Source organism: Garra rufa, chromosome 1, assembly GCF_049309525.1.
Source record: "Garra rufa chromosome 1, GarRuf1.0, whole genome shotgun sequence".
In the NCBI taxonomy this organism is placed as follows: domain Eukaryota; kingdom Metazoa; phylum Chordata; class Actinopteri; order Cypriniformes; family Cyprinidae; genus Garra; species Garra rufa.
Window position 1 is genome coordinate 79,803,667 of NC_133361.1, and position 16,779 is coordinate 79,820,445.

The following is a 16,779-nucleotide window of genomic DNA, read 5'->3' on the forward strand; positions in this document are numbered from 1 at the left end:
TTTTCTTCACTATTTATATAATATGCTGGCTTTTACGGAGGCTGATCTTTAAATAGCCCACTTTTTGGAGCAGCCCTCGCTTATGGCCATACCGCGCTGAGAGCGCCCGATCTCGTCTGATCTCGGAAGCTAAGCAGCGTCGGGCCTGGTTAGTACTTGGATGGGAGACCGCCTGGGAATACCAGGTGCTGTAAGCTTTTGCCTTTTCTTCACTATTTATATAATATGCTGGCTTTTAGAAAGACGTGTTTTACCGCTCTATTTATTACAATCATTTACATGTATTATAGAGTTTTAAGTGTTTTACATGTTTTTTAGGCCATTTTATTACTCTTAACATTTTAAGTGTATGTGTCTTTAATAAATGGATGGTTGGCCTGTCATGTGACTAGACACATGACAGGAAGCAGGAAGTACAACTGTATAAGAGAGCAGCATGACAAACAAAGGACAGTCACCAAACTGTTGGATTGAGGAGTTGCTAATTTTAGAGCTCACCTTTCCATTCACCACCTGCAAACTTTGGATTACACTTTCTGTGGATTGTATATACACTGGTGGACACTCACATTGGACTTATCAACACACTGGGGTTCTTGGACTGTTTTTAGGGTATGGACAAATGAACTGTATTCTTTTAACAGAGTTTACCTGTTTTTAGGGTATGGACAAATGAACTGTATTCTTTTAACAGAGTTTACCTAGTTTTATCGTGTTGTTTTAAAGTCTTTTATGTGAACCTTGTAAATACACCAAATCTATTTAAACCAATTTTCTTTTATGTCTCATTCTTTTAACCACTAGTCATCTCTCACAGTTAAATCTGACCCCATTTTAGTCTTGTAACTCGGCTGATAAGGCCGATTGTTACACTTTTATGGGAGACCGCCTGGGAATACCAGGTGCTGTAAGCTTTTGCCTTTTCTTCACTATTTATATAATATGCTGGCTTTTACGGAGGCTGATCTTTAAATAGCCCACTTTTTGGAGCAGCCCTCGCTTATGGCCATACCGCGCTGTGAGCGCCCGATCTCGTCTGATCTCGGAAGCTAAGCAGCGTCGGGCCTGGTTAGTACTTGGATGGGAGACCGCCTGGGAATACCAGGTGCTGTAAGCTTTTGCCTTTTCTTCACTATTTATATAATATGCTGGCTTTTACGGAGGCTGATCTTTAAATAGCCCACTTTTTGGAGCAGCCCTCGCTTATGGCCATACCGCGCTGAGAGCGCCCGATCTCGTCTGATCTCGGAAGCTAAGCAGCGTCGGGCCTGGTTAGTACTTGGATGGGAGACCGCCTGGGAATACCAGGTGCTGTAAGCTTTTGCCTTTTCTTCACTATTTATATAATATGCTGGCTTTTAGAAAGACGTGTTTTACCGCTCTATTTATTACAATCATTTACATGTATTATAGAGTTTTAAGTGTTTTACATGTTTTTTAGGCCATTTTATTACTCTTAACATTTTAAGTGTATGTGTCTTTAATAAATGGATGGTTGGCCTGTCATGTGACTAGACACATGACAGGAAGCAGGAAGTACAACTGTATAAGAGAGCAGCATGACAAACAAAGGACAGTCACCAAACTGTTGGATTGAGGAGTTGCTAATTTTAGAGCTCACCTTTCCATTCACCACCTGCAAACTTTGGATTACACTTTCTGTGGATTGTATATACACTGGTGGACACTCACATTGGACTTATCAACACACTGGGGTTCTTGGACTGTTTTTAGGGTATGGACAAATGAACTGTATTCTTTTAACAGAGTTTACCTGTTTTTAGGGTATGGACAAATGAACTGTATTCTTTTAACAGAGTTTACCTAGTTTTATCGTGTTGTTTTAAAGTCTTTTATGTGAACCTTGTAAATACACCAAATCTATTTAAACCAATTTTCTTTTATGTCTCATTCTTTTAACCACTAGTCATCTCTCACAGTTAAATCTGACCCCATTTTAGTCTTGTAACTCGGCTGATAAGGCCGATTGTTACACTTTTATGGGAGACCGCCTGGGAATACCAGGTGCTGTAAGCTTTTGCCTTTTCTTCACTATTTATATAATATGCTGGCTTTTACGGAGGCTGATCTTTAAATAGCCCACTTTTTGGAGCAGCCCTCGCTTATGGCCATACCGCGCTGTGAGCGCCCGATCTCGTCTGATCTCGGAAGCTAAGCAGCGTCGGGCCTGGTTAGTACTTGGATGGGAGACCGCCTGGGAATACCAGGTGCTGTAAGCTTTTGCCTTTTCTTCACTATTTATATAATATGCTGGCTTTTAGAAAGACGTGTTTTACCGCTCTATTTATTACAATCATTTACATGTATTATAGAGTTTTAAGTGTTTTACATGTTTTTTAGGCCATTTTATTACTCTTAACATTTTAAGTGTATGTGTCTTTAATAAATGGATGGTTGGCCTGTCATGTGACTAGACACATGACAGGAAGCAGGAAGTACAACTGTATAAGAGAGCAGCATGACAAACAAAGGACAGTCACCAAACTGTTGGATTGAGGAGTTGCTAATTTTAGAGCTCACCTTTCCATTCACCACCTGCAAACTTTGGATTACACTTTCTGTGGATTGTATATACACTGGTGGACACTCACATTGGACTTATCAACACACTGGGGTTCTTGGACTGTTTTTAGGGTATGGACAAATGAACTGTATTCTTTTAACAGAGTTTACCTGTTTTTAGGGTATGGACAAATGAACTGTATTCTTTTAACAGAGTTTACCTAGTTGTATCGTGTTGTTTTAAAGTCTTTTATGTGAACCTTGTAAATACACCAAATCTATTTAAACCAATTTTCTTTTATGTCTCATTCTTTTAACCACTAGTCATCTCTCACAGTTAAATCTGACCCCATTTTAGTCTTGTAACTCGGCTGATAAGGCCGATTGTTACACTTTTATGGGAGACCGCCTGGGAATACCAGGTGCTGTAAGATTTTGCCTTTTCTTCACTATTTATATAATATGCTGGCTTTTACGGAGGCTGATCTTTAAATAGCCCACTTTTTGGAGCAGCCCTCGCTTATGGCCATACCGCGCTGAGAGCGCCCGATCTCGTCTGATCTCGGAAGCTAAGCAGCGTCGGGCTTGGTTAGTACTTGGATGGGAGACCGCCTGGGAATACCAGGTGCTGTAAGCTTTTGCCTTTTCTTCACTATTTATATAATATGCTGGCTTTTACGGAGGCTGATCTTTAAATAGCCCACTTTTTGGAGCAGCCCTCGCTTATGGCCATACCGCGCTGAGAGCGCCCGATCTCGTCTGATCTCGGAAGCTAAGCAGCGTCGGGCCTGGTTAGTACTTGGATGGGAGACCTCCTGGGAATACCAAGTGCTGTAAGCTTTTGCCTTTTCTTCACTATTTATATAATATGCTGGCTTTTAGAAAGACTTGTTTTACCGCTCTATTTATTACAATCATTTACATGTATTATAGAGTTTTAAGTGTTTTACATGTTTTTTAGGCCATTTTATTACTCTTAACATTTTAAGTGTATGTGTCTTTAATAAATGGATGGTTGGCCTGTCATGTGACTAGACACATGACAGGAAGCAGGAAGTACAACTGTATAAGAGAGCAGCATGACAAACAAAGGACAGTCACCAAACTGTTGGATTGAGGAGTTGCTAATTTTAGAGCTCACCTTTCCATTCACCACCTGCAAACTTTGGATTACACTTTCTGTGGATTGTATATACACTGGTGGACACTCACATTGGACTTATCAACACACTGGGGTTCTTGGACTGTTTTTAGGGTATGGACAAATGAACTGTATTCTTTTAACAGAGTTTACCTGTTTTTAGGGTATGGACAAATGAACTGTATTCTTTTAACAGAGTTTACCTAGTTTTATCGTGTTGTTTTAAAGTCTTTTATGTGAACCTTGTAAATACACCAAATCTATTTAAACCAATTTTCTTTTATGTCTCATTCTTTTAACCACTAGTCATCTCTCACAGTTAAATCTGACCCCATTTTAGTCTTGTAACTCGGCTGATAAGGCCGATTGTTACACTTTTATGGGAGACCGCCTGGGAATACCAGGTGCTGTAAGCTTTTGCCTTTTCTTCACTATTTATATAATATGCTGGCTTTTACGGAGGCTGATCTTTAAATAGCCCACTTTTTGGAGCAGCCCTCGCTTATGGCCATACCGCGCTGTGAGCGCCCGATCTCGTCTGATCTCGGAAGCTAAGCAGCGTCGGGCCTGGTTAGTACTTGGATGGGAGACCGCCTGGGAATACCAGGTGCTGTAAGCTTTTGCCTTTTCTTCACTATTTATATAATATGCTGGCTTTTACGGAGGCTGATCTTTAAATAGCCCACTTTTTGGAGCAGCCCTCGCTTTTGGCCATACCGCGCTGAGAGCGCCCGATCTCGTCTGATCTCGGAAGCTAAGCAGCGTCGGGCCTGGTTAGTACTTGGATGGGAGACCGCCTGGAAATACCAGGTGCTGTAAGCTTTTGCCTTTTCTTAACTATTTATATAATATGCTGGCTTTTAGAAAGACGTGTTTTACCGCTCTATTTATTACAATCATTTACATGTATTATAGAGTTTTAAGTGTTTTACATGTTTTTTAGGCCATTTTATTACTCTTAACATTTTAAGTGTATGTGTCTTTAATAAATGGATGGTTGGCCTGTCATGTGACTAGACACATGACAGGAAGCAGGAAGTACAACTGTATAAGAGAGCAGCATGACAAACAAAGGACAGTCACCAAACTGTTGGATTGAGGAGTTGCTAATTTTAGAGCTCACCTTTCCATTCACCACCTGCAAACTTTGGATTACACTTTCTGTGGATTGTATATACACTGGTGGACACTCACATTGGACTTATCAACACACTGGGGTTCTTGGACTGTTTTTAGGGTATGGGCAAATGAACTGTATTCTTTTAACAGAGTTTACCTGTTTTTAGGGTATGGACAAATGAACTGTATTCTTTTAACAGAGTTTACCTAGTTTTATCGTGTTGTTTTAAAGTCTTTTATGTGAACCTTGTAAATACACCAAATCTATTTAAACCAATTTTCTTTTATGTCTCATTCTTTTAACCACTAGTCATCTCTCACAGTTAAATCTGACCCCATTTTAGTCTTGTAACTCGGCTGATAAGGCCGATTGTTACACTTTTATGGGAGACCGCCTGGGAATACCAGGTGCTGTAAGCTTTTGCCTTTTCTTCACTATTTATATAATATGCTGGCTTTTACGGAGGCTGATCTTTAAATAGCCCACTTTTTGAAGCAGCCCTCGCTTATGGCCATACCGCGCTGTGAGCGCCCGATCTCGTCTGATCTCGGAAGCTAAGCAGCGTCGGGCCTGGTTAGTACTTGGATGGGAGACCGCCTGGGAATACCAGGTGCTGTAAGCTTTTGCCTTTTCTTCACTATTTATATAATATGCTGGCTTTTACGGAGGCTGATCTTTAAATAGCCCACTTTTTGGAGCAGCCCTCGCTTTTGGCCATACCGCGCTGAGAGCGCCCGATCTCGTCTGATCTCGGAAGCTAAGCAGCGTCGGGCCTGGTTAGTACTTGGATGGGAGACCGCCTGGGAATACCAGGTGCTGTAAGCTTTTGCCTTTTCTTAACTATTTATATAATATGCTGGCTTTTAGAAAGACGTGTTTTACCGCTCTATTTATTACAATCATTTACATGTATTATAGAGTTTTAAGTGTTTTACATGTTTTTTAGGCCATTTTATTACTCTTAACATTTTAAGTGTATGTGTCTTTAATAAATGGATGGTTGGCCTGTCATGTGACTAGACACATGACAGGAAGCAGGAAGTACAACTGTATAAGAGAGCAGCATGACAAACAAAGGACAGTCACCAAACTGTTGGATTGAGGAGTTGCTAATTTTAGAGCTCACCTTTCCATTCACCACCTGCAAACTTTGGATTACACTTTCTGTGGATTGTATATACACTGGTGGACACTCACATTGGACTTATCAACACACTGGGGTTCTTGGACTGTTTTTAGGGTATGGACAAATGAACTGTATTCTTTTAACAGAGTTTACCTGTTTTTAGGGTATGGACAAATGAACTGTATTCTTTTAACAGAGTTTACCTAGTTTTATCGTGTTGTTTTAAAGTCTTTTATGTGAACCTTGTAAATACACCAAATCTATTTAAACCAATTTTCTTTTATGTCTCATTCTTTTAACCACTAGTCATCTCTCACAGTTAAATCTGACCCCATTTTAGTCTTGTAACTCGGCTGATAAGGCCGATTGTTACACTTTTATGGGAGACCGCCTGGGAATACCAGGTGCTGTAAGCTTTTGCCTTTTCTTCACTATTTATATAATATGCTGGCTTTTACGGAGGCTGATCTTTAAATAGCCCACTTTTTGGAGCAGCCCTCGCTTATGGCCATACCGCGCTGAGAGTGCCCGATCTCGTCTGATCTCGGAAGCTAAGCAGTGTCGGGCCTGGTTAGTACTTGGATGGGAGACCGCCTGGGAATACCAGGTGCTGTAAGCTTTTGCCTTTTCTTCACTATTTATATAATATGCTGGCTTTTACGGAGGCTGATCTTTAAATAGCCCACTTTTTGGAGCAGCCCTCGCTTATGGCCATACCGCGCTGAGAGCGCCCGATCTCGTCTGATCTCGGAAGCTAAGCAGCGTCGGGCCTGGTTAGTACTTGGATGGGAGACCGCCTGGGAATACCAGGTGCTGTAAGCTTTTGCCTTTTCTTCACTATTTATATAATATGCTGGCTTTTAGAAAGACGTGTTTTACAGCTCTATTTATTACAATCATTTACATGTATTATAGAGTTTTAAGTGTTTTACATGTTTTTTAGGCCATTTTATTACTCTTAACATTTTAAGTGTATGTGTCTTTAATAAATGGATGGTTGGCCTGTCATGTGACTAGACACATGACAGGAAGCAGGAAGTACAACTGTATAAGAGAGCAGCATGACAAACAAAGGACAGTCACCAAACTGTTGGATTGAGGAGTTGCTAATTTTAGAGCTCACCTTTCCATTCACCACCTGCAAACTTTGGATTACACTTTCTGTGGATTGTATATACACTGGTGGACACTCACATTGGACTTATCAACACACTGGGGTTCTTGGACTGTTTTTAGGGTATGGACAAATGAACTGTATTCTTTTAACAGAGTTTACCTGTTTTTAGGGTATGGACAAATGAACTGTATTCTTTTAACAGAGTTTACCTAGTTTTATCGTGTTGTTTTAAAGTCTTTTATGTGAACCTTGTAAATACACCAAATCTATTTAAACCAATTTTCTTTTATGTCTCATTCTTTTAACCACTAGTCATCTCTCACAGTTAAATCTGACCCCATTTTAGTCTTGTAACTCGGCTGATAAGGCCGATTGTTACACTTTTATGGGAGACCGCCTGGGAATACCAGGTGCTGTAAGCTTTTGCCTTTTCTTCACTATTTATATAATATGCTGGCTTTTACGGAGGCTGATCTTTAAATAGCCCACTTTTTGGAGCAGCCCTCGCTTATGGCCATACCGCGCTGAGAGCGCCCGATCTCGTCTGATCTCGGAAGCTAAGCAGCGTCGGGCTTGGTTAGTACTTGGATGGGAGACCGCCTGGGAATACCAGGTGCTGTAAGCTTTTGCCTTTTCTTCACTATTTATATAATATGCTGGCTTTTACGGAGGCTGATCTTTAAATAGCCCACTTTTTGGAGCAGCCCTCGCTTATGGCCATACCGCGCTGAGAGCGCCCGATCTCGTCTGATCTCGGAAGCTAAGCAGCGTCGGGCCTGGTTAGTACTTGGATGGGAGACCTCCTGGGAATACCAAGTGCTGTAAGCTTTTGCCTTTTCTTCACTATTTATATAATATGCTGGCTTTTAGAAAGACTTGTTTTACCGCTCTATTTATTACAATCATTTACATGTATTATAGAGTTTTAAGTGTTTTACATGTTTTTTAGGCCATTTTATTACTCTTAACATTTTAAGTGTATGTGTCTTTAATAAATGGATGGTTGGCCTGTCATGTGACTAGACACATGACAGGAAGCAGGAAGTACAACTGTATAAGAGAGCAGCATGACAAACAAAGGACAGTCACCAAACTGTTGGATTGAGGAGTTGCTAATTTTAGAGCTCACCTTTCCATTCACCACCTGCAAACTTTGGATTACACTTTCTGTGGATTGTATATACACTGGTGGACACTCACATTGGACTTATCAACACACTGGGGTTCTTGGACTGTTTTTAGGGTATGGACAAATGAACTGTATTCTTTTAACAGAGTTTACCTGTTTTTAGGGTATGGACAAATGAACTGTATTCTTTTAACAGAGTTTACCTAGTTTTATCGTGTTGTTTTAAAGTCTTTTATGTGAACCTTGTAAATACACCAAATCTATTTAAACCAATTTTCTTTTATGTCTCATTCTTTTAACCACTAGTCATCTCTCACAGTTAAATCTGACCCCATTTTAGTCTTGTAACTCGGCTGATAAGGCCGATTGTTACACTTTTATGGGAGACCGCCTGGGAATAGCAGGTGCTGTAAGATTTTGCCTTTTCTTCACTATTTATATAATATGCTGGCTTTTACGGAGGCTGATCTTTAAATAGCCCACTTTTTGGAGCAGCCCTCGCTTATGGCCATACCGCGCTGAGAGCGCCCGATCTCGTCTGATCTCGGAAGCTAAGCAGCGTCGGGCTTGGTTAGTACTTGGATGGGAGACCGCCTGGGAATACCAGGTGTTGTAAGCTTTTGCCTTTTCTTCACTATTTATATAATATGCTGGCTTTTACGGAGGCTGATCTTTAAATAGCCCACTTTTTGGAGCAGCCCTCGCTTATGGCCATACCGCGCTGAGAGCGCCCGATCTCGTCTGATCTCGGAAGCTAAGCAGCGTCGGGCCTGGTTAGTACTTGGATGGGAGACCTCCTGGGAATACCAAGTGCTGTAAGCTTTTGCCTTTTCTTCACTATTTATATAATATGCTGGCTTTTAGAAAGACTTGTTTTACCGCTCTATTTATTACAATCATTTACATGTATTATAGAGTTTTAAGTGTTTTACATGTTTTTTAGGCCATTTTATTACTCTTAACATTTTAAGTGTATGTGTCTTTAATAAATGGATGGTTGGCCTGTCATGTGACTAGACACATGACAGGAAGCAGGAAGTACAACTGTATAAGAGAGCAGCATGACAAACAAAGGACAGTCACCAAACTGTTGGATTGAGGAGTTGCTAATTTTAGAGCTCACCTTTCCATTCACCACCTGCAAACTTTGGATTACACTTTCTGTGGATTGTATATACACTGGTGGACACTCACATTGGACTTATCAACACACTGGGGTTCTTGGACTGTTTTTAGGGTATGGACAAATGAACTGTATTCTTTTAACAGAGTTTACCTGTTTTTAGGGTATGGACAAATGAACTGTATTCTTTTAACAGAGTTTACCTAGTTTTATCGTGTTGTTTTAAAGTCTTTTATGTGAACCTTGTAAATACACCAAATCTATTTAAACCAATTTTCTTTTATGTCTCATTCTTTTAACCACTAGTCATCTCTCACAGTTAAATCTGACCCCATTTTAGTCTTGTAACTCGGCTGATAAGGCCGATTGTTACACTTTTATGGGAGACCGCCTGGGAATACCAGGTGCTGTAAGCTTTTGCCTTTTCTTCACTATTTATATAATATGCTGGCTTTTACGGAGGCTGATCTTTAAATAGCCCACTTTTTGGAGCAGCCCTCGCTTATGGCCATACCGCGCTGTGAGCGCCCGATCTCGTCTGATCTCGGAAGCTAAGCAGCGTCGGGCCTGGTTAGTACTTGGATGGGAGACCGCCTGGGAATACCAGGTGCTGTAAGCTTTTGCCTTTTCTTCACTATTTATATAATATGCTGGCTTTTACGGAGGCTGATCTTTAAATAGCCCACTTTTTGGAGCAGCCCTCGCTTTTGGCCATACCGCGCTGAGAGCGCCCGATCTCGTCTGATCTCGGAAGCTAAGCAGCGTCGGGCCTGGTTAGTACTTGGATGGGAGACCGCCTGGAAATACCAGGTGCTGTAAGCTTTTGCCTTTTCTTAACTATTTATATAATATGCTGGCTTTTAGAAAGACGTGTTTTACCGCTCTATTTATTACAATCATTTACATGTATTATAGAGTTTTAAGTGTTTTACATGTTTTTTAGGCCATTTTATTACTCTTAACATTTTAAGTGTATGTGTCTTTAATAAATGGATGGTTGGCCTGTCATGTGACTAGACACATGACAGGAAGCAGGAAGTACAACTGTATAAGAGAGCAGCATGACAAACAAAGGACAGTCACCAAACTGTTGGATTGAGGAGTTGCTAATTTTAGAGCTCACCTTTCCATTCACCACCTGCAAACTTTGGATTACACTTTCTGTGGATTGTATATACACTGGTGGACACTCACATTGGACTTATCAACACACTGGGGTTCTTGGACTGTTTTTAGGGTATGGACAAATGAACTGTATTCTTTTAACAGAGTTTACCTGTTTTTAGGGTATGGACAAATGAACTGTATTCTTTTAACAGAGTTTACCTAGTTTTATCGTGTTGTTTTAAAGTCTTTTATGTGAACCTTGTAAATACACCAAATCTATTTAAACCAATTTTCTTTTATGTCTCATTCTTTTAACCACTAGTCATCTCTCACAGTTAAATCTGACCCCATTTTAGTCTTGTAACTCGGCTGATAAGGCCGATTGTTACACTTTTATGGGAGACCGCCTGGGAATACCAGGTGCTGTAAGCTTTTGCCTTTTCTTCACTATTTATATAATATGCTGGCTTTTACGTAGGCTGATCTTTAAATAGCCCACTTTTTGGAGCAGCCCTCGCTTATGGCCATACCGCGCTGAGAGCGCCCGATCTCGTCTGATCTCGGAAGCTAAGCAGCGTCGGGCTTGGTTAGTACTTGGATGGGAGACCGCCTGGGAATACCAGGTGCTGTAAGCTTTTGCCTTTTCTTCACTATTTATATAATATGCTGGCTTTTACGGAGGCTGATCTTTAAATAGCCCACTTTTTGGAGCAGCCCTCGCTGATGGCCATACCGCGCTGAGAGCGCCCGATCTCGTCTGATCTCGGAAGCTAAGCAGCGTCGGGCCTGGTTAGTACTTGGATGGGAGACCTCCTGGGAATACCAAGTGCTGTAAGCTTTTGCCTTTTCTTCACTATTTATATAATATGCTGGCTTTTAGAAAGACTTGTTTTACCGCTCTATTTATTACAATCATTTACATGTATTATAGAGTTTTAAGTGTTTTACATGTTTTTTAGGCCATTTTATTACTCTTAACATTTTAAGTGTATGTGTCTTTAATAAATGGATGGTTGGCCTGTCATGTGACTAGACACATGACAGGAAGCAGGAAGTACAACTGTATAAGAGAGCAGCATGACAAACAAAGGACAGTCACCAAACTGTTGGATTGAGGAGTTGCTAATTTTAGAGCTCACCTTTCCATTCACCACCTGCAAACTTTGGATTACACTTTCTGTGGATTGTATATACACTGGTGGACACTCACATTGGACTTATCAACACACTGGGGTTCTTGGACTGTTTTTAGGGTATGGACAAATGAACTGTATTCTTTTAACAGAGTTTACCTGTTTTTAGGGTATGGACAAATGAACTGTATTCTTTTAACAGAGTTTACCTAGTTTTATCGTGTTGTTTTAAAGTCTTTTATGTGAACCTTGTAAATACACCAAATCTATTTAAACCAATTTTCTTTTATGTCTCATTCTTTTAACCACTAGTCATCTCTCACAGTTAAATCTGACCCCATTTTAGTCTTGTAACTCGGCTGATAAGGCCGATTGTTACACTTTTATGGGAGACCGCCTGGGAATACCAGGTGCTGTAAGCTTTTGCCTTTTCTTCACTATTTATATAATATGCTGGCTTTTACGGAGGCTGATCTTTAAATAGCCCACTTTTTGGAGCAGCCCTCGCTTATGGCCATACCGCGCTGTGAGCGCCCGATCTCGTCTGATCTCGGAAGCTAAGCAGCGTCGGGCCTGGTTAGTACTTGGATGGGAGACCGCCTGGGAATACCAGGTGCTGTAAGCTTTTGCCTTTTCTTCACTATTTATATAATATGCTGGCTTTTACGGAGGCTGATCTTTAAATAGCCCACTTTTTGGAGCAGCCCTCGCTTTTGGCCATACCGCGCTGAGAGCGCCCGATCTCGTCTGATCTCGGAAGCTAAGCAGCGTCGGGCCTGGTTAGTACTTGGATGGGAGACCGCCTGGAAATACCAGGTGCTGTAAGCTTTTGCCTTTTCTTAACTATTTATATAATATGCTGGCTTTTAGAAAGACGTGTTTTACCGCTCTATTTATTACAATCATTTACATGTATTATAGAGTTTTAAGTGTTTTACATGTTTTTTAGGCCATTTTATTACTCTTAACATTTTAAGTGTATGTGTCTTTAATAAATGGATGGTTGGCCTGTCATGTGACTAGACACATGACAGGAAGCAGGAAGTACAACTGTATAAGAGAGCAGCATGACAAACAAAGGACAGTCACCAAACTGTTGGATTGAGGAGTTGCTAATTTTAGAGCTCACCTTTCCATTCACCACCTGCAAACTTTGGATTACACTTTCTGTGGATTGTATATACACTGGTGGACACTCACATTGGACTTATCAACACACTGGGGTTCTTGGACTGTTTTTAGGGTATGGACAAATGAACTGTATTCTTTTAACAGAGTTTACCTGTTTTTAGGGTATGGACAAATGAACTGTATTCTTTTAACAGAGTTTACCTAGATTTATCGTGTTGTTTTAAAGTCTTTTATGTGAACCTTGTAAATACACCAAATCTATTTAAACCAATTTTCTTTTATGTCTCATTCTTTTAACCACTAGTCATCTCTCACAGTTAAATCTGACCCCATTTTAGTCTTGTAACTCGGCTGATAAGGCCGATTGTTACACTTTTATGGGAGACCGCCTGGGAATACCAGGTGCTGTAAGCTTTTGCCTTTTCTTCACTATTTATATAATATGCTGGCTTTTACGGAGGCTGATCTTTAAATAGCCCACTTTTTGGAGCAGCCCTCGCTTATGGCCATACCGCGCTGTGAGCGCCCGATCTCGTCTGATCTCGGAAGCTAAGCAGCGTCGGGCCTGGTTAGTACTTGGATGGGAGACCGCCTGGGAATACCAGGTGCTGTAAGCTTTTGCCTTTTCTTCACTATTTATATAATATGCTGGCTTTTACGGAGGCTGATCTTTAAATAGCCCACTTTTTGGAGCAGCCCTCGCTTTTGGCCATACCGCGCTGAGAGCGCCCGATCTCGTCTGATCTCGGAAGCTAAGCAGCGTCGGGCCTGGTTAGTACTTGGATGGGAGACCGCCTGGGAATACCAGGTGCTGTAAGCTTTTGCCTTTTCTTAACTATTTATATAATATGCTGGCTTTTAGAAAGACGTGTTTTACCGCTCTATTTATTACAATCATTTACATGTATTATAGAGTTTTAAGTGTTTTACATGTTTTTTAGGCCATTTTATTACTCTTAACATTTTAAGTGTATGTGTCTTTAATAAATGGATGGTTGGCCTGTCATGTGACTAGACACATGACAGGAAGCAGGAAGTACAACTGTATAAGAGAGCAGCATGACAAACAAAGGACAGTCACCAAACTGTTGGATTGAGGAGTTGCTAATTTTAGAGCTCACCTTTCCATTCACCACCTGCAAACTTTGGATTACACTTTCTGTGGATTGTATATACACTGGTGGACACTCACATTGGACTTATCAACACACTGGGGTTCTTGGACTGTTTTTAGGGTATGGACAAATGAACTGTATTCTTTTAACAGAGTTTACCTGTTTTTAGGGTATGGACAAATGAACTGTATTCTTTTAACAGAGTTTACCTAGTTTTATCGTGTTGTTTTAAAGTCTTTTATGTGAACCTTGTAAATACACCAAATCTATTTAAACCAATTTTCTTTTATGTCTCATTCTTTTAACCACTAGTCATCTCTCACAGTTAAATCTGACCCCATTTTAGTCTTGTAACTCGGCTGATAAGGCCGATTGTTACACTTTTATGGGAGACCGCCTGGGAATACCAGGTGCTGTAAGCTTTTGCCTTTTCTTCACTATTTATATAATATGCTGGCTTTTACGGAGGCTGATCTTTAAATAGCCCACTTTTTGGAGCAGCCCTCGCTTATGGCCATACCGCGCTGAGAGCGCCCGATCTCGTCTGATCTCGGAAGCTAAGCAGCGTCGGGCCTGGTTAGTACTTGGATGGGAGACCGCCTGGGAATACCAGGTGCTGTAAGCTTTTGCCTTTTCTTCACTATTTATATAATATGCTGGCTTTTACGGAGGCTGATCTTTAAATAGCCCACTTTTTGGAGCAGCCCTCGCTTATGGCCATACCGCGCTGAGAGCGCCCGATCTCGTCTGATCTCGGAAGCTAAGCAGTGTCGGGCCTGGTTAGTACTTGGATGGGAGACCGCCTGGGAATACCAGGTGCTGTAAGCTTTTGCCTTTTCTTCACTATTTATATAATATGCTGGCTTTTAGAAAGACGTGTTTTACCGCTCTATTTATTACAATCATTTACATGTATTATAGAGTTTTAAGTGTTTTACATGTTTTTTAGGCCATTTTATTACTCTTAACATTTTAAGTGTATGTGTCTTTAATAAATGGATGGTTGGCCTGTCATGTGACTAGACACATGACAGGAAGCAGGAAGTACAACTGTATAAGAGAGCAGCATGACAAACAAAGGACAGTCACCAAACTGTTGGATTGAGGAGTTGCTAATTTTAGAGCTCACCTTTCCATTCACCACCTGCAAACTTTGGATTACACTTTCTGTGGATTGTATATACACTGGTGGACACTCACATTGGACTTATCAACACACTGGGGTTCTTGGACTGTTTTTAGGGTATGGACAAATGAACTGTATTCTTTTAACAGAGTTTACCTGTTTTTAGGGTATGGACAAATGAACTGTATTCTTTTAACAGAGTTTACCTAGTTTTATCGTGTTGTTTTAAAGTCTTTTATGTGAACCTTGTAAATACACCAAATCTATTTAAACCAATTTTCTTTTATGTCTCATTCTTTTAACCACTAGTCATCTCTCACAGTTAAATCTGACCCCATTTTAGTCTTGTAACTCGGCTGATAAGGCCGATTGTTACACTTTTATGGGAGACCGCCTGGGAATACCAGGTGCTGTAAGCTTTTGCCTTTTCTTCACTATTTATATAATATGCTGGCTTTTACGGAGGCTGATCTTTAAATAGCCCACTTTTTGGAGCAGCCCTCGCTTATGGCCATACCGCGCTGTGAGCGCCCGATCTCGTCTGATCTCGGAAGCTAAGCAGCGTCGGGCCTGGTTAGTACTTGGATGGGAGACCGCCTGGGAATACCAGGTGCTGTAAGCTTTTGCCTTTTCTTCACTATTTATATAATATGCTGGCTTTTACGGAGGCTGATCTTTAAATAGCCCACTTTTTGGAGCAGCCCTCGCTTATGGCCATACCGCGCTGAGAGCGCCCGATCTCGTCTGATCTCGGAAGCTAAGCAGCGTCGGGCCTGGTTAGTACTTGGATGGGAGACCGCCTGGGAATACCAGGTGCTGTAAGCTTTTGCCTTTTCTTCACTATTTATATAATATGCTGGCTTTTAGAAAGACGTGTTTTACCGCTCTATTTATTACAATCATTTACATGTATTATAGAGTTTTAAGTGTTTTACATGTTTTTTAGGCCATTTTATTACTCTTAACATTTTAAGTGTATGTGTCTTTAATAAATGGATGGTTGGCCTGTCATGTGACTAGACACATGACAGGAAGCAGGAAGTACAACTGTATAAGAGAGCAGCATGACAAACAAAGGACAGTCACCAAACTGTTGGATTGAGGAGTTGCTAATTTTAGAGCTCACCTTTCCATTCACCACCTGCAAACTTTGGATTACACTTTCTGTGGATTGTATATACACTGGTGGACACTCACATTGGACTTATCAACACACTGGGGTTCTTGGACTGTTTTTAGGGTATGGACAAATGAACTGTATTCTTTTAACAGAGTTTACCTGTTTTTAGGGTATGGACAAATGAACTGTATTCTTTTAACAGAGTTTACCTAGTTTTATCGTGTTGTTTTAAAGTCTTTTATGTGAACCTTGTAAATACACCAAATCTATTTAAACCAATTTTCTTTTATGTCTCATTCTTTTAACCACTAGTCATCTCTCACAGTTAAATCTGACCCCATTTTAGTCTTGTAACTCGGCTGATAAGGCCGATTGTTACACTTTTATGGGAGACCGCCTGGGAATACCAGGTGCTGTAAGCTTTTGCCTTTTCTTCACTATTTATATAATATGCTGGCTTTTACGGAGGCTGATCTTTAAATAGCCCACTTTTTGGAGCAGCCCTCGCTTATGGCCATACCGCGCTGTGAGCGCCCGATCTCGTCTGATCTCGGAAGCTAAGCAGCGTCGGGCCTGGTTAGTACTTGGATGGGAGACCGCCTGGGAATACCAGGTGCTGTAAGCTTTTGCCTTTTCTTCACTATTTATATAATATGCTGGCTTTTAGAAAGACGTGTTTTACCGCTCTATTTATTACAATCATTTACATGTATTATAGAGTTTTAAGTGTTTTACATGTTTTTTAGGCCATTTTATTACTCTTAACAT

At 40.7% G+C, this 16,779-nt stretch overlaps 29 non-coding genes across 29 annotated transcripts; all 29 read left to right on the forward strand.

Annotated features, from left to right (window-relative positions):
• The first annotated feature begins 78 nt into the window (after positions 1-78).
• On the forward strand, positions 79-197 carry LOC141311664 (5S ribosomal RNA). Its single transcript, XR_012349129.1, has one exon. It is a non-coding gene; the product is annotated as a 5S ribosomal RNA (ribosomal RNA).
• Positions 198-998: 801 nt separating this feature from the next.
• Positions 999-1,117, forward strand: LOC141295332 (5S ribosomal RNA). The gene has a single exon (XR_012341053.1). It is a non-coding gene; the product is annotated as a 5S ribosomal RNA (ribosomal RNA).
• An 84-nt stretch (positions 1,118-1,201) lies between these two features.
• On the forward strand, positions 1,202-1,320 carry LOC141311786 (5S ribosomal RNA). Its single transcript, XR_012349172.1, has one exon. It is a non-coding gene; the product is annotated as a 5S ribosomal RNA (ribosomal RNA).
• An 801-nt stretch (positions 1,321-2,121) lies between these two features.
• LOC141295340 (5S ribosomal RNA) lies at positions 2,122-2,240 on the forward strand. The gene has a single exon (XR_012341054.1). It is a non-coding gene; the product is annotated as a 5S ribosomal RNA (ribosomal RNA).
• Positions 2,241-3,041: 801 nt separating this feature from the next.
• LOC141297975 (5S ribosomal RNA) lies at positions 3,042-3,160 on the forward strand. The gene has a single exon (XR_012341500.1). It is a non-coding gene; the product is annotated as a 5S ribosomal RNA (ribosomal RNA).
• Positions 3,161-3,244: 84 nt separating this feature from the next.
• On the forward strand, positions 3,245-3,363 carry LOC141315482 (5S ribosomal RNA). Its single transcript, XR_012350974.1, has one exon. It is a non-coding gene; the product is annotated as a 5S ribosomal RNA (ribosomal RNA).
• An 801-nt stretch (positions 3,364-4,164) lies between these two features.
• LOC141295349 (5S ribosomal RNA) lies at positions 4,165-4,283 on the forward strand. The gene has a single exon (XR_012341055.1). It is a non-coding gene; the product is annotated as a 5S ribosomal RNA (ribosomal RNA).
• Positions 4,284-4,367: 84 nt separating this feature from the next.
• Positions 4,368-4,486, forward strand: LOC141318560 (5S ribosomal RNA). The gene has a single exon (XR_012352870.1). It is a non-coding gene; the product is annotated as a 5S ribosomal RNA (ribosomal RNA).
• An 801-nt stretch (positions 4,487-5,287) lies between these two features.
• On the forward strand, positions 5,288-5,406 carry LOC141295356 (5S ribosomal RNA). Its single transcript, XR_012341056.1, has one exon. It is a non-coding gene; the product is annotated as a 5S ribosomal RNA (ribosomal RNA).
• An 84-nt stretch (positions 5,407-5,490) lies between these two features.
• LOC141312779 (5S ribosomal RNA) lies at positions 5,491-5,609 on the forward strand. The gene has a single exon (XR_012349285.1). It is a non-coding gene; the product is annotated as a 5S ribosomal RNA (ribosomal RNA).
• An 801-nt stretch (positions 5,610-6,410) lies between these two features.
• LOC141316157 (5S ribosomal RNA) lies at positions 6,411-6,529 on the forward strand. The gene has a single exon (XR_012351308.1). It is a non-coding gene; the product is annotated as a 5S ribosomal RNA (ribosomal RNA).
• An 84-nt stretch (positions 6,530-6,613) lies between these two features.
• Positions 6,614-6,732, forward strand: LOC141311907 (5S ribosomal RNA). Its single transcript, XR_012349183.1, has one exon. It is a non-coding gene; the product is annotated as a 5S ribosomal RNA (ribosomal RNA).
• An 801-nt stretch (positions 6,733-7,533) lies between these two features.
• Positions 7,534-7,652, forward strand: LOC141297981 (5S ribosomal RNA). Its single transcript, XR_012341501.1, has one exon. It is a non-coding gene; the product is annotated as a 5S ribosomal RNA (ribosomal RNA).
• An 84-nt stretch (positions 7,653-7,736) lies between these two features.
• On the forward strand, positions 7,737-7,855 carry LOC141315493 (5S ribosomal RNA). The gene has a single exon (XR_012350985.1). It is a non-coding gene; the product is annotated as a 5S ribosomal RNA (ribosomal RNA).
• An 801-nt stretch (positions 7,856-8,656) lies between these two features.
• Positions 8,657-8,775, forward strand: LOC141317260 (5S ribosomal RNA). The gene has a single exon (XR_012351761.1). It is a non-coding gene; the product is annotated as a 5S ribosomal RNA (ribosomal RNA).
• An 84-nt stretch (positions 8,776-8,859) lies between these two features.
• LOC141315515 (5S ribosomal RNA) lies at positions 8,860-8,978 on the forward strand. The gene has a single exon (XR_012351007.1). It is a non-coding gene; the product is annotated as a 5S ribosomal RNA (ribosomal RNA).
• An 801-nt stretch (positions 8,979-9,779) lies between these two features.
• LOC141295364 (5S ribosomal RNA) lies at positions 9,780-9,898 on the forward strand. Its single transcript, XR_012341057.1, has one exon. It is a non-coding gene; the product is annotated as a 5S ribosomal RNA (ribosomal RNA).
• Positions 9,899-9,982: 84 nt separating this feature from the next.
• LOC141318562 (5S ribosomal RNA) lies at positions 9,983-10,101 on the forward strand. Its single transcript, XR_012352871.1, has one exon. It is a non-coding gene; the product is annotated as a 5S ribosomal RNA (ribosomal RNA).
• An 801-nt stretch (positions 10,102-10,902) lies between these two features.
• LOC141297987 (5S ribosomal RNA) lies at positions 10,903-11,021 on the forward strand. Its single transcript, XR_012341502.1, has one exon. It is a non-coding gene; the product is annotated as a 5S ribosomal RNA (ribosomal RNA).
• An 84-nt stretch (positions 11,022-11,105) lies between these two features.
• On the forward strand, positions 11,106-11,224 carry LOC141318579 (5S ribosomal RNA). Its single transcript, XR_012352886.1, has one exon. It is a non-coding gene; the product is annotated as a 5S ribosomal RNA (ribosomal RNA).
• An 801-nt stretch (positions 11,225-12,025) lies between these two features.
• Positions 12,026-12,144, forward strand: LOC141295372 (5S ribosomal RNA). Its single transcript, XR_012341058.1, has one exon. It is a non-coding gene; the product is annotated as a 5S ribosomal RNA (ribosomal RNA).
• An 84-nt stretch (positions 12,145-12,228) lies between these two features.
• On the forward strand, positions 12,229-12,347 carry LOC141318563 (5S ribosomal RNA). The gene has a single exon (XR_012352872.1). It is a non-coding gene; the product is annotated as a 5S ribosomal RNA (ribosomal RNA).
• Positions 12,348-13,148: 801 nt separating this feature from the next.
• On the forward strand, positions 13,149-13,267 carry LOC141295379 (5S ribosomal RNA). The gene has a single exon (XR_012341059.1). It is a non-coding gene; the product is annotated as a 5S ribosomal RNA (ribosomal RNA).
• Positions 13,268-13,351: 84 nt separating this feature from the next.
• On the forward strand, positions 13,352-13,470 carry LOC141312790 (5S ribosomal RNA). The gene has a single exon (XR_012349296.1). It is a non-coding gene; the product is annotated as a 5S ribosomal RNA (ribosomal RNA).
• An 801-nt stretch (positions 13,471-14,271) lies between these two features.
• Positions 14,272-14,390, forward strand: LOC141312029 (5S ribosomal RNA). The gene has a single exon (XR_012349194.1). It is a non-coding gene; the product is annotated as a 5S ribosomal RNA (ribosomal RNA).
• Positions 14,391-14,474: 84 nt separating this feature from the next.
• Positions 14,475-14,593, forward strand: LOC141297093 (5S ribosomal RNA). Its single transcript, XR_012341329.1, has one exon. It is a non-coding gene; the product is annotated as a 5S ribosomal RNA (ribosomal RNA).
• Positions 14,594-15,394: 801 nt separating this feature from the next.
• Positions 15,395-15,513, forward strand: LOC141295386 (5S ribosomal RNA). Its single transcript, XR_012341060.1, has one exon. It is a non-coding gene; the product is annotated as a 5S ribosomal RNA (ribosomal RNA).
• An 84-nt stretch (positions 15,514-15,597) lies between these two features.
• On the forward strand, positions 15,598-15,716 carry LOC141312151 (5S ribosomal RNA). Its single transcript, XR_012349205.1, has one exon. It is a non-coding gene; the product is annotated as a 5S ribosomal RNA (ribosomal RNA).
• Positions 15,717-16,517: 801 nt separating this feature from the next.
• On the forward strand, positions 16,518-16,636 carry LOC141295393 (5S ribosomal RNA). The gene has a single exon (XR_012341061.1). It is a non-coding gene; the product is annotated as a 5S ribosomal RNA (ribosomal RNA).
• Positions 16,637-16,779: the final 143 nt, after the last annotated feature.